The sequence below is a fragment of the Triticum urartu genome, chromosome 2 (assembly GCF_003073215.2).
Source record: "Triticum urartu cultivar G1812 chromosome 2, Tu2.1, whole genome shotgun sequence".
Taxonomy (NCBI): domain Eukaryota; kingdom Viridiplantae; phylum Streptophyta; class Magnoliopsida; order Poales; family Poaceae; genus Triticum; species Triticum urartu.
Genome location: NC_053023.1, coordinates 630,778,499 through 630,792,052, shown reverse-complemented (window position 1 = coordinate 630,792,052; position 13,554 = coordinate 630,778,499).

Below are 13,554 nucleotides of genomic sequence, written 5' to 3'. Positions count from 1 at the left end.
GCGACAACGTTCCCCGTTGCAAGGATGGGAGCGCTCTTCCGGAGCTGGCGGCGGAGAGCCTGGGAACGACTGCGGAGTGGGCGCGGCGGCGGAGCTACGAGCCGGACGACGCGGAGGAGGAAGAAGAGAGGAGAGAGCAAATGAATCCGGCAACTCGGGGGGGGGGGGGGGGGTGATTTGGTGCAAGTTAGGGTGGGGTCGGATTTTTCGGGTCCGACGTGACGGGCGTGCCCGAGAGCCCTCGTATCCGCTTCATATTTTGGCTGGATATGGGGGGTACCGGTCAGGCCGGCCGTTTGAGATGCCCGTTTGAGTTAAAAATTGTGACCAAACAGTGAACGGACGGGCAGGCCGCCCAGACGTATGAGACAAATTTAAGAGGTCCGGTTGTAGATGCTCTAACCACACAGCCGCGTAGCGCAACACAAGTTGTACAGAAGCCAAGCACATGATCGAACTGCACCGAGCAAAGACAGACCTAGGCCGCTACATAGCTGCTACCAATGGAATCCAAGAAAGCACGGGTGAGCACTCCGATATACTAGTAGGGAGTAGGGACATTGCCGTGCCCACATCGAGCCAGGAAGGGATCCTCGGGAGCTCAACACGGGAAGGCGAGGCCGTCGGATGCCGGTCCCGGACTCCACCGCCACGCGCGGCGCGCGCCCGCTCACCTCGGCCGCGCACATACCCTCGCACATCTCCATGCTGATGAAGCTATGTACCTAGGGTAGGGTCATGGACCTGTCCTAACTGCCCTACCCAAGGACATCTCTAGAAGAAATCACCTTTCAATCGACTTGAAGGTGTTCCACTCGACAGACTCGAAGTCACTCGACCAAGAAGCGACCACTCGACCAGGATCCAACCACTCGACGGCCAGGAGACCTAAAGTCACCCCGCATGCTAACGGTCGGTCATTAAATAGCTTTTATGGTCATCATAGCACTTTATTACTAGCGTTACCAGTAACGCCCTTCCTTAATGTACATTGAACCCTTCGTAACGTGGGCTGGCCGGGGTCCTGGCGCACTCTATATAAGCCACCCCCCTCCTCCGAGACAAGGGTTCGCACCTCTGTAACTCATACTCACATAATCCAGTCGACCGCCTCCGGGCTCCGAGACGTAGGGTTTTTACTTCTTCCGAGAAGGGCCTGAACTCGTAAACCTTGCGTCCTTACAACTTCTCCATAGCTAAGATCTCGCCTCTCTATACTTACCCCCCTACATTACTGTCAGACTTAGAACCACGACAGTTGGCGCCCACCGTGGGGCCGGTGTTTTAGCGTTTTGTTGGAGGAGTTGTGATCTTTTCTGACCCGAATCATCATGGTTTTCGACAGAGTTTTGGTGGAGGGCCGCGAGATCCGTCTCGGCGCGCTCACGTTCATCGCCGACAACTCCGCCTAGCTTCAGGAGGCTCCGCTCGACGTGGACGCACTCCCTGTCTACGGGGCAACGCACTTTAGCGCGTGCGTCCGCGGCGTTCTCCTGCGGCAACTGTCGACCCCCTACCGGTCGGCTCCTGTGTTGTCCTCCCTTCCCGTTTCCCGCCGGCGCAAGCGCTCCGGTCGGTCGAGACTTCAGCGGTGGGTGAGACACGCGGTGGCCCGTCAGTCGGCCATCCCTCAAGTCACGGCGATCGAGCCCGACGAATCCCTCGACGGCCTGTTCGACCTGTCAACTGGCTCCGAAGAGACTGCATCCGAGTGCGACAGCAGCGATCCGGCGGCAGAGGTTCTGATGGTCGATGGACCGCCCAGTCCCCCCGGTTTTACCCGCACCGACGGAGGCGCGGGAGGAGGCGACTCGTTGCGTCCCCATGAGGAGTATCTTCCTGAGCCTCTCACGTCGCTACAGAGAGAAGAACTTCGCTGCTGGAATGTGGATGCGCTGCACACTCCTATCGTTGGAGAAACCCCTGAGGCTCGTGCCTTGGAGGACGCGCGTCTGGCAAACTTGGCCGAGCGCACTCGACTGGAGAACCTCCAGCGAGCACTCAACGAGCGGGCGTGACAATGGGTTCCCGAATCCAGTCGACGTCAGCTCTTCCCGCCCCCGCAGGTATATCGGACTCCGATTCAGAATTTAGCAGCTGCGGCCCGTATAGCGGAGTCGATTCAGCCTTCCCAGTCGGAGGCTGGCAGAGGCTTGCTGCAGATCAGAGCGTTACTCCGGGCAGCAGGAGATCAGAATTCCGCTGTTTCTCAGTCGCGGAACAGAATTCACAGCAGATCCGTTGTTGCGGACACAGTCCAGTCGGCTCACAGCCCGAGATCTCCCCCGAGGCGTGAGGGACGTGGAGACCGGCGTGACCAGTATGGGAACCATGAGCAGTATGATCATCGAGTCGATCGTGACGGTCGACGTCGAGTGCCCACGCCTCCCCCGAGGAGCGGGTCGTATGTGCCTCGCCAGCAGGATGACAGGCGCCCTCATAGTGGTGGGCGAAGGATTCCAGTCGACCCTAGAGGGCCAGGCTTTGACGCGAGATCCATCCTCGTCCAAGGTCTGGTCGACAGGAACAGGGCTCACCGAGAAGGCCACGACAGAGATGCGCCTGCCAGCAGCAGAGTACATGTTTCGGGGCCAGAGTGCTTTAGTAGAGCCATCAGGGCTGCTGTGATTCCTCCCAATTTCAGGTTGGCGACTGGAGTCAGTAAGTTCACTGGCGAGTCCAAGCCCGATACTTGGCTTGAGGACTACCGAGTGGCCGTCCAGATTGGCGGCGGCAATGATGAAGTGGCCATGAAGCACCTGCCTCTCATGTTGGAGGGCTCGGCCAGAGCGTGGCTAAACCAGTTAGCACCTAGCAACATTTACACTTGGGAAGATCTCTCCCGAGTGTTCATCACCACATTTGAAGGCACATGCAAGCGACCGGCAGGACTGACAGAACTGCGGTCCTGTGTGCAAAAGCCAAATGAAACTTTGAGGGATTACATCCAGAGATGGATCACGTTACATCACTCGGTGGAGAATGTGCCTGACCACCAAGCAGTTTGTGCCTTCAAGGAAGGCGTCAAGTACAGAGAACTGAATTTGAAATTCGGTCGAACCGGAGATATGTCCCTGAATCGGATGATGGAGATTGCCACCAAGTACGCTAACGGCGAAGATGAGGGTCGACTCAGGAGTGGCAAGCTCAAGTCAGTCGCCCAAGAAACCGGAGGCAATTCCAGTCGGAAACAGAAGCAGAAAGCCGAGCCAACGGCTCCCGGGGAAGCCTTAGCTTTGGCCCAAGGAAAGTCTAAAGGGAAACCTAAAGGGCCTTGGAACCCCAAAAAGGTTAAAGACCAGGAGGGAAATGATGTGTTGGCTTACCGTGTCTGGTCCACACGAAGAAAGATGAAGAGGGTAATTTTATTTACCCGAAACATACCACTCGGCAGTGTCGACTCTTGATCCAGTAGTTCCAGGGCAAGCAGCCCAAGGGAAAGGAAAAGGAGTCAGATAAGGTCGAGGACAAAGAGGACAGTGATGATAGATACCCTCAAGTCAATTCCACCCTGATGATTTTTGCTGATGTTGAAAGCAAAAGTCGACTGAAAGTTATTAACCGAGAGGTGAATATGGTCGCTCCGGTGACACCTAGTTACCTGAAATGGTCTCAGACTGCCGTAACATTCGACCAGTCCGACCACCCAACGCACATCGCCACCCCTGGGAGGCAAGCTTTGGTGGTCGACCTAGTTGTTGAAGGCACTCGACTGACCAAAGTCCTGATGGATGGTGGCAGTGGTTTGAACATATTATACGCTAAGACATTGAAGGGGATGGGCATTCTGATGTCCAGACTCAGTGCCAGCAACATGAGTTTCCATGGAGTCATTCCTGGGAAGACGGCTGAATCACTCGGCCAGATTGCTCTTGATGTGGTTTTCGGTGATTCCAAGAATTACCGCAAAGAAAAGTTGACATTTGAAGTTGTAGACTTCCAGAGTGCCTATCACGCTATTTTGGGCAGGCCGACTTATGCACGCTTCATGGTCCGACCATGTTATGTGTATCTCAAATTGAAGATGCCTGGCCCCAAAGGTGTGATCACCATTACGGGCAATCGGAAGAAAGCGGAAGAATGTTTTCAGAAGGGTTTGAAGATCATCGACGCACAGATGGCAGTGGTGGAGTTGCAAGAATACCAGAAGACTACAGACCCGAGTGATCTGTTGCGAGCCAAGAAGCCCGCTACAAAGTGAGCTTTCCAGTCGACTGGCGACACGAAGGCAGCTCACATCCACCCGACCGACCCCAGCGCCGCCCCGACTCATATCTCGACAACACTCGACTCCAAATAGGAAGAAGCGCTCATCTAGTTCCTCCATGAGAACTGGGACATCTTCGCATGGAAGCCTTCTGACATGCCAGGTGTTCCCAGGGAGCTGGCTGAGCATCGCCTGAGAGTCGACTCAAAAGTAAAACCTATCAAGGAACATCTTCGACGGTCCGCCGTCCAAAAGAAAAAAGCTATTGGCAAAGAAGTGGCTCGGCTCTTAGCAGCGGAGTTCATCCGAGAAATCTACCACTCCGAGTGGCTCGCCAACGTTGTCATGGTCCCCAAGAAGGACAAGTCACTTCGCATGTGCATTGACTTTAAACATATCAATCGGGCCTGCCCGAAAGATCATTTTCCTCTCCCCCGCATCGACAAGATAGTCGACTCGGCTGCGGGATGTGAGCGACTGTCTTTCTTAGACGCCTATTCCGGGTACCATCAGATCCGTCTGTATGGACCTAACGAGATCAAGACAGCTTTCATCACTCCATTCGGGTGCTTCTTTTATGTTACCATGTCGTTCGGCCTCAAGAATGCCGGAGCCACATTCATGAGGATGATTCAGAAGTGTTTAAGCATACATGGATGATATTGTGGTCAAGTCATGGAAGGGTTCCGACCTGCTGACTGACCTTGCTGAAATCTTTGCCAATCTCAGGAGGTATGATATCAAGCTTAATCCATCAAAGTGTACATTCGGAGTTCCTGGCGGAAAGTTACTCGGCTTTCTTGTTTCCGAACGGGGAATCGACGCCAATCCAGAAAAAGTTGGCACTATACTCCGAATGAAAAGCCCTGTGCGAGTGCACGACGTCCAGAAGCTTACTGGTTGTTTGGCCGCCCTAAGTCGATTCATATCTCATCTCGGTGAAAAGGCATTACCTCTTTACCGATTGATGAAGAAGTCCGACAAGTTCGAGTGGACTCCCGGAGCTGATGCAGCGTTTGCAGAGCTCAAAGCTCTGCTCTCCACCCAGCCGGTGCTTGCTGCCCCAATCAGCAAAGAGCCTTTGCTGCTTTACATTGCAGCCACAGGACAAGTCTTCAGTATGGTACTTACGGTCGAGCGGGAAGAAGAAGGGAAAACCTTCAAAGTTCAGCGCCCAGTATATTATATTTCTGAAGTCTTGACCCCATCGAAGCAAAGATATCCTTACTATCAGAAGCTTGTATATGGGATTTATATGACCACCAAGAAAGTTGCTCACTACTTCTCTGATCATTCCATTACAGTCGTCAGCGACGCTCCATTATCAGAGATCCTGCATAACAGGGATGCAACTGGTCGAGTGGCAAAATGGGCGATTGAACTCCTTCCCCTTGATATCAAGTTTGAGGCAAAGAAAGCTATCAAGTCCCAAGCAATCGCAGATTTCGTCGCCGAGTGGATTGAACAGCAGCTGCCGACTCAGATTCACTCGGAGCATTGGACTATGTTTTTCGACGGCTCCAAGATGCTGAGTGGTTCCGGTGCCGGAGTGGTGTTGGTCTCCCCCAGAGGAGATAAACTCAGATATGTTCTTCAAATCCATTTTGATTCCTCCAATAACGAGGCAGAATATGAAGCACTTTTATATGGGTTGCGCATGGCCATCTCACTCGGCGTCCGTCGCCTCATGGTCTATGGCGACTCAGATTTGGTGGTTAATCAGGTGATGAAGGAGTGGGATGTCAGAAGTCCAGCCATGACTAGTTGTTGCAATGCAGTGAGAAAGCTGGAGAAGAAATTCGAGGGGTTAGAGCTTCATCACATACCCCGACTAAAAAATCAAGCAGCTGATGATTTGGCAAAAATAGGTTCCAAAAGAGAAGCCATTCCCAGCAATGTGTTTTTGGAACACATCCACACACCATCAGTCCAGGAGGATCCCTTCACAGAAGAGGCCCCGCAGCCAAAAAGCGCCACGGATCCGACTGAAGTTGAAGTTCCAGCTGTGGTCGATCTGGTAATGGAAGTGCTGGTTATCACTCCCGTCTGGACAGAACCATACATCGCGTACATCTTGAGGAAAGAACTCCCAGAAGACGAGGAAGAGGCTCGACAGATCGTCCGTCGATCCAAGGCCTTTACAGTCATAAAGGGACAGTTATATAGGGAAAGCGCGACTGGGGTCGGCCAGAAGTGTATCACACCAGAAGAAGGTCAGATGATCCTTAACGATATCCACTCGGGGACCTGTGGTCATCATGCGTCCTCTCGGACCATTGTGGCTAAAGCATACCGAGCGGGGTTCTACTGGCCAAGGGCCAATGAGATGGCTAAAGAGATAGTCGACAAATGTGAAGGGTGTCAGTATTACTCCAATATGCCGCACAAGCCCGCATCAGCCCTGAAAACCATTCCACTCTTCTGGCCCTTCGCTGTTTGGGGGCTGGACATGGTTGGGCCACTGAGAACAGGCAGGAGCGGCTTCACTCATGTGCTGGTAGCAGTCGACAAGTTCACCAAATGGATTGAAGCCAAGCCTATCAAGAATCTCGATGCTTGCACCGCTATCAGTTTCATCAGAGAGTTGATATTCAGATATGGAGTTCCGCACAGTATCATCACGGACAATGGATTAAACTTCGATTCCGACAAGTTCAGGGCCTTTTGCGCCTCTCAGGGCACTCGGGTCGACTATGCTTCGGTCGCTCACCCCCAGTCGAATGGACAAGCAGAAAGGGCAAATGGCCTAATTCTCAAAGGACTGAAACCCCGATTGATGCACGATCTCAAGCACGCAGCAGGTGCATGGGTCGACGAGCTCCCATTAGTCCTTTGGGGATTGAGGACAACCCCGAATCGATCGACCGGAAGAATCCCATTCTTTCTGGTCTACGGAGCCGAGGCAGTCTTACCGAGTGACCTGCTTCACAACGCTCCCAGAGTCGAGCTCTACTCAGAAGATGAAGCAGAACAAGCCCGGCAGGACGCAGTCGACCTCCTAGAAGAAGAAAGAGAAATGGCCCTGATCCGATCGACCATCTATCAGCAAGACTTGCGTCGATTCCATGCGAGAAACGTGAAGAGCCGAGCCTTCCAAGAAGGAGACTTAGTCCTTCGAGTGGATCAGCAAAAACCACACAAGCTTGCTCCTACTTGGGAAGGCCCCTTCATAGTCACCAGAGTCCTCCACAATGGAGCATACCACCTCTACAATGTCAATCGCCAGATTGATGAGCCACGAGCCTAGAATGCGGAGCTACTCCGCCCCTTTTATACTTGAATTCTCACTCGGATGAGATGTAATAAGAAAAACTCATATAGTTTATTTATCAAAAGACAAGAGCGTTATAATTCTCCCAGTGATCATTATTGTTTTTGTTTGCGTAAGAAATCCCCCAGTGGGTGGCTTAGCCGCGAATCCGCTTCGCCTAAGTTTGAAAAAATCCTACCGAGTGGAGAGCAATCCTCCCACTCGGGGGCTTAGTTGCAGTCCAGTACTCGCCTAAATTCTCTCACTTGAGGACTTAGCTGCAGTCAGGCACTCGCCTAAGTTTGAAAAAATCCTACCGAGTGGAGAGCAATCCTACCACTCGGGGGCTTAGCTGCAGTCCAGTGCTCGCCTAAGTTCCCTCACTTGAGGACTTAGCTGCAGTCAGGCACTCGCCTAAGTTTGAAAAAATCCTACTGAGTGGAGAGCAGTCCTCCCACTCGGGGGCTTAGCTGCAGTCCAGTACTCGCCTAAGTTCTCTCACTTGAGGACTTAGATGCAGTCAGGCATTCGCCTAAGTTTGAAAAAATCCTATCGAGTGGAGAGCAGTCCTCCCACTCGGGGGCTTAGCTGCAGTCCAGTACTCGCCTAAGTTCCCTCACTTGAGGACTTAGCTGCAGTCAGGCACTCGCCTAAGTTTGAAAAAATCCTATCGAGTGAAGAGTAGTCCTCCCACTCGAGGGCTTAGCTGTAGTCCAGTACTCGCCTAAGTTCTCTCACTTGAGGACTTAGCTGCAGTCAGGCACTCGCCTAAGTTTGAAAAAATCCTACCGAGTGGAGAGCAGTCCTCCCACTCGGGGGCTTAGCTGCAGTCCAGTACTCGCCTAAATTCTCTCACTTGAGGACTTAGCTGCAGTCAGGCACTCCCCTAAGTTTGAAAAAATCCTACCGAGTGGAGAGCAATCCTCCCACTCGGGGGCTTAGCTACAGTCCAGTACTCGCCTAAATTCCCTCACTTGAGAACTTAGCTACAGTCAGGCACTCGCCTAAGTTTGAAAAAATCCTATCGAGTGGGGAGCAGTCCTCCCACTCGGGGGCTTAGCTGCAGTCCAGTACTCGCCTAAGTTCTCTCACTTGAGGACTTAGCTGCAGTCAGGCACTCGCCTAAGTTTGAAAAAATCCTACCGAGTGGAGAGCAGTCCTCCCACTCGGGGGCTTAGCTGCAGTCCAGTACTCGCCTAAATTCTCTCACTTGAGGACTTAGCTGCAGTCAAGCACTCGCCTAAGTTTAGAAAAATCCTACCGAGTGGAGAGCAGTCCTCCCACTCGGGGGCTTAGCTGCGGTCCAGTACTCGCCTAAGTTCACTCACTTGAGGACTTAGCTGCAGTCAGGCACTCGCCTAAGTTTGAAAAAATCCTACCGAGTGGAGAGCGATCCTCTCACTCGGGGGCTTAGCTGCAGTCCAGTACTCGCCTAAGTTCTCCCAAACACATCTCAATTCTCAAGGACGACGAGGGGTAGGTCGACTGCCACCTTCTCCTGGAGAGCTTCGCCACAAATACAATGCGGGATTCATCCCGCTCTACAGTAACGAAGTACGGGTCGACTGCCACCTTCTCCTGGAGAGCTTCGCCACAAATACAATGTGCGCTCCGTCCCACTCTACAGTAACAGGGTGTTGGTCGACCGCCGCCCGCCCCTGGGGAGCTTCGCCACAAATACAAGACATGGGTCGACTGCTTCCCCCTCCTTCGGAGCTGCGCTGCGAATACAGAAAGTTGTCTCGAATAAAGATTGGGTTCACTCAGCAGGAGATTCATAAAGATATTCAACGGTAAACCAAGTTCAGATAACATTCTAAAGGTTCTGGATCATGGATCGAGGTACTCGGGCATGCAGCCCGAAAAAGTTTAATGGTTACAAAAACCACTCGGCATTCCGAGGCAAATTTAAGGTAGGACACAAGAGTTTGTTCACTCCGCGGGAGGAGGGCTGGCAGGCTCAACGAACTCGTCCAGGTCGACGCCATCGGCAATCCGAGTGGCGGCAGCTATGAAGGTCTCCATAAAAGTTCGGAAGTCGTGCTTCTGGGTGTTTGCGACCTTGATTGCGGCCAGCTTGTCTTGTTGCACCTCCTTGTAGTGGACACGAACTAAGGACAGAGCCACATCAGCGCCACAACGAGCAGAAGACTTCTTCCACTCTTGCACTCGGTCAGGGATTCCGTTAAGTCGAGCCATCAGAGACTCAAGATCGTTTTGGAGCGTAGCCTCTGGCCAGAGTGCCGGGTCGATCCGTGACATGGCGACCTTCAGTCGAGCCAAGTAGTCCACGGCACCGTCGATGCGAGATTCCAGTCGGAGCAGATTCATGGCAGTTTCATCTTTCACTGGAGAGTTGATTGGATCCAAACCTGGTTCGATCCTCCGAGTCTCTTCTTCAAAGTTCTGGCAAAACTCTGCATTCACGATCCAAGGATAAGTCAATCTTCATACACTGAGTCGACACAAAAAAAATCAGTTGGAACTAAATGTGCATCTTCAAGCTTGATATACAACTTCTTGGCAAGGCTCCTCAGCGTGCGCACTCCCTGTTGGCTTCATTCAGAGCAGTCTTCAGCCTGGTATTCTCTTCTTCCAACTGGCCGACTGAAGCCAGCTTCTGTCCGGCTAGAGCGGTCCTATCGTCAGCCTCCTTCTGGGCAGCAGCCAAATCCTGATCTTTTTTCGCCAAAGCTTCCCTTAGTTTTTCTGCAAAGAAATGATGATTGATTCAGAAATAGCAGAAGGATGCTCGAGCTGAAAACTGACCAGTCGACAAACTTGTCTTACCAGCGGCGCCGTCTCTGACCGTCTGCAGTTCTGTCCTGGCCAACTCCCAGTCAAGTTTCAGTTGAATCTGCTGCCTCTCCAAATCAGTGAAGCGAACTCCAAGATCACAAGATTTCTGAAATCAAAGGGGAGAAATTATTCCATAGCAAAAACGACAAATACTAAGACTATAGTCGACTGCCCGCAGTCCACCATAGTCTCGGGGACTACACCCAGTGGGTGCACTTTGCGTGCCCCCACCGGTTCTGATTCCACTTGACCAGCCCGCCGGAGTCGAGTTCAAAAAAAAGAGACAAAGTAGAACTCAGACCACAGTCGACTGCCAGCAGTCGACCGCGGTCTCGGGGACTACACCCAGTGGGTGCACTTTGCGTGCCCCCACCGGTTCTGATCCCACTCGACCGGATCGAGCGGAAGAAATAAACTACTAGTTCGGTTTTACTCGACAAAATACAAATACTACGGTCGACTGCCAGCAGTCCGCCGTAGCCTCGGGGACTACACCCGGTGGGTGCACTCAGCGTGCCCCCACTAGTCCAAAAAATTCAATCGACACACCCAGTGGGTGTACAGATGAAAAGATTTTCAGAAAGAATCTTCAGATAGCATATCCTAACAGAACAAGCGGCGACCAACTAATCTGAACATTGCTCTGGAGAGCTGAGCTGGCATCATAGGCGGCTTGGCTGGCGTCCCGCACCGTCTTCATCTTCTCCATCATAATGCCCGTCTGGCGTATGGCTTCCCTAGCAGCATTCACCTCGTTCTCCGGGACATGATGGGTTGCAAAAAGTGAAGGCGGGTCGACAGGGGCCTGAGCAGTCGAAGAAGAAGGCAAGGCACTCGACAGGGGCTCCGCGAAGGTAACAGAACCCCTATTGACGTCACCAGTGTCCTGAACGACTGGTTCCGCCCTCGGCGTCGACTGTAGCGCCTCACTTACAGGAGCTCGCCTACTCTTCCTCGTCAAAAACCTCTCGGGCTCTTCATCATCATCAGGAAGGTCAATAATGTTGGGAGTTGTACAAAGTTCAAATTGCCAAAATCACGTCACCCAATGATGCACGATGCAGTTGAATCGACCAAAGAAAGATAGTATGGCAGAAATCATACCCGGATTATAAGTGATCGCATCCTCCATCACCTCATCATCATCCCTGTAAGCTGAGGTCCCGAAAGTGGCAGCGCTAACAATTCCAAAGTTCGTCCAGTTAAAACAAGAAAAACAAACAGCGCGGAGCGTCGAGTGAATACAAGGAGAGACACTCACGCGGAGGCGACAGGGATATCGATCTTGATCTTTGGCAGCGCCTTCCGAGTCTTCGGCTCTGCAACTTTGGGGTGCTTTGGCGCCTTCTCAGTCGGGGTTGGTGAAGAGACCCGAGGACGCTTCGAAGACTGACCAGCCTGAGCAGTTGCCTTGTCGCGGGCACTCGGCCGTTCTTGGTCAAGCCTGGATCGTCTCTCTATGCGAGGAGGCGACTCGACTTCTTCCCCAATCACTTGAGTCGTCACTTCCACCATCCCCTTCACCATAGGAAGTCCACTCGCCACTTTCGCCACCACTCGCCTCGCCTTCCAGAACTTGCTCTTGCTCCCCGTTGGGCATCGAATACATTTCAATAATGGCCTGAAAGAAAGCAGGGAGAACAAAGTCAGTCGACGCAATACAGACAGCTGCGCGAGTGAATTTAGATTACAAGCAAAAACTCAGAATCAGACCTGCTCTGGTGCACGCGACTGGTCGAATGGGGGAACTCTCCTGACTCCTCTGGGATTGTCCTTGTTCCCGGTAATGCTCGACAACCACTTCTCCAGCGTGTCGTCATCGACCTCCTCCGGGTGGATCCGAGTGGAGTCTTCTAGACCCGAATACATCCACATCGGGTGGTCTCGGGCTTGGAGAGGCTGGATGCGCCGCTGAAGGAAGACCTCCAAGAGATCCATACCAGTGACCCCGTCACGAATGAGCTGGACCACTCGGTTGACCAACACCTTCACGTGCGCCTTCTCCTCCGGGAGCACCTTCAAAGGGGAGGGTTTTTCCACTCGGTCCATGGTAAAGGGAGGGAGGCCAGTCGATTGCCCTGGCGTCGACTGGTCTTTGCAGTAGAACCAGGTCGACTGCCATCCGCGAACTGAATCGGGAAGAATCATGGCCGGAAAGGAGCTTTTTCCCCTCGTCTGGATGCCAAGACCCCCACACATCTGGATCACTTGGGTCCTCTCGTCACTCGGATTAGCCTTTTTCACTGTCTGGGAGCGACAAGTGAAAATATGCTTGAAAAGACCCCAGTGAGGTCGACAACCCAAAAAGTTCTCACACAAGGAAATGAACGCGGCAAGATAAACGATTGAGTTGGGGGTAAAATGGTGGAGTTCAGCCCCAAAGAAGTTCAGAAACCCTCGGAAGAAAGGATGAGGAGGCAAGGAAAACCCACGGTCGACGTGGGTGGCAAGAAGAACGCGCTCACCCTCCCGGGGTTGCGACTCGGATTCCTTCCCCGGAAGCCGCGCCGAGTCGTAGGGGATCAGCCCTCCCTCGGCCAGGTCGTCGAGGTATTCTTGGGAGATCCTCGAGTGGATCCAGTCGCCCTGGATCCAACCCCTCGGCAGGCCAGTCCACGAGGAAGATCCGCCCCGGCTCGTCGCCTTCCGCTTTGACCTCGCTGTCGCCTTCTTTGCCCGCTCCAGAGCCGCTGTCTTCTCCTTCACCATTGTCACCGACGAGACGCGTGTGGCGTGGTGGCGCTGGAGCGAGAGCGAGCGCAGAGGAGAGGCGTGAGGAGGAGAAGAGATAATGGGCGCACTGTTCGGGAGACTCCGGTCCAACGCCTTATATGAGGCCGCTTCCGAGTGGCTGACAGGTAGGCCCAGATGGCTCTGCCAAATCCCGTAACGACCGCACGAGCAATACGTGGCGAAAAAGGTGGCGCGGGGATCGAGGCGGCTCCGCTCTATCTCGTCCGATTACTGCGGCCTCCCCCGTCCCGCGCGCTTCCCAAAATTCGGATCCCACTAAATCCACGGGCAGCAAATAACTTGTCAGACCAAAGATCTTCTCCGCACCGTCACTCGGAGCCTTACAAGTAAAGAAACTCACTCGACGAAGAATTAAGAATGGATCAAGGCAACTGAAAAGGAAGTTGCTGCCATCACTCGGGTCCATTGATCCAGAGCAAGATATGCTCACGGCATGAAAAACAAGTCGGAGAGGTCCTCAACTCCTTCCCCACTCAAACCTCGATCCATTCGGGGGCTAATGATGAAGTTATGTACCTAGGGTATGGTCATGGACCTGTCCTAA